Source organism: Hevea brasiliensis, chromosome 10 (assembly GCF_030052815.1).
Source record: "Hevea brasiliensis isolate MT/VB/25A 57/8 chromosome 10, ASM3005281v1, whole genome shotgun sequence".
NCBI classification, from domain to species: domain Eukaryota; kingdom Viridiplantae; phylum Streptophyta; class Magnoliopsida; order Malpighiales; family Euphorbiaceae; genus Hevea; species Hevea brasiliensis.
Genome location: NC_079502.1, coordinates 16,023,256 through 16,024,428, shown reverse-complemented (window position 1 = coordinate 16,024,428; position 1,173 = coordinate 16,023,256). Strand labels below are relative to the sequence as shown.

At 37.6% G+C, this 1,173-nt stretch overlaps 1 non-coding gene across 1 annotated transcript; it reads right to left on the bottom strand.

Moving 5' to 3' along the window:
• Positions 1-511: 511 nt before the first annotated feature.
• LOC131169993 (small nucleolar RNA R71) lies at positions 512-619 on the bottom strand. The gene has a single exon (XR_009140936.1). It is a non-coding gene; the product is annotated as a small nucleolar RNA R71 (small nucleolar RNA).
• Between the last annotated feature and the right edge of the window lie 554 nt (positions 620-1,173).

Sequence of the window (1,173 nt, the reverse complement as noted above, 5' to 3'; positions counted from 1 at the left end):
GAAAAAGGAAGGAAGCTTTGAGAGAAACCGAAATTGAAGCAGATATGGCTGATGAAAGAATTAGAATTGGTGTTGGTAATGCTAGAAATGGTCAAAACAATGAAAATGAAGCCCAAGGAGAAGAAGTTGTTAATGCAAACGTGCCTAGGGGAAGTATGATGAATCATGCTTTTCCTCATTTTGATGACTTGAGGGAGAGCATAGCAAGACCAAGGATTGATGCAAATAGTTACAAGATGGATTTTGGAGTTCTTCAAATGATTCAAAATTCTCAATTTGGAGGACATCCTTCTGAAAATCCACACACACACCTGAAGAAGTTTGCTATGATTTGCGACATGCAAAAACAACCTGGAGTGTCTGATGATGCAGCAAGATTGAAGCTATTCCCATTCTCTTTGAAAGATAGAGCATTGGATTGGCTTGATTCTTTACCTCACAACTCCATTACAAATTGGGAGCAACTAACTAATGCATTTCTTGCACAATATTTTCCACCTGGAAAAACTCAAGAGTTGAGGAATCAAATGACAGCTTTCAGACCAAGAGAAGATGAAACTCTTTATGAGTCATGGATGAGATGGAAGGAATTAGAGAGATTATGCCCACATCATACCATTCCAAAATGGATGATAAATCAGAATTTTTACACAAATGTCACTCCTGCAATCAGAGGAATTATTGATGCTCAAACAGGAGGAGAATTTATTATTAAGCATGAAGATGAAGCTTATGAGCTATTGGAGAAAATTGCAAAGAATACTCATCTTTGGAGTAGTCCAAGAGGACCAGTTCCAACTCAGAAAAGGCAAGTCTTTGGAATGTATGATCTTGATCCATTCAACATGATTAATGCAAAGTTTGATGCACTTACAAATGTCCTTGCTAAGAAGATGGAAGATTTGAGTATGTTGGTTAGTTCATCATCATCAGCTGGAAGTTCACAACAAGTGGCTTATGCAGAGGAAACTACCAGCTGTGGAGTAGATTATGGAGAACAAGCAGCATATGTTGGTAATTATGGAAACAAGCAAATGGGGAATCCTTACTCTCAAACTTACAATCCAAATTGGAGGAATCATCCCAACTTTTCATGGGGAAATCAGCAAAATCAAGTTCAAAATCAGAATTTTCAACCACAACAGCAAAGTCAAGTTCCATATCAGCAGAATA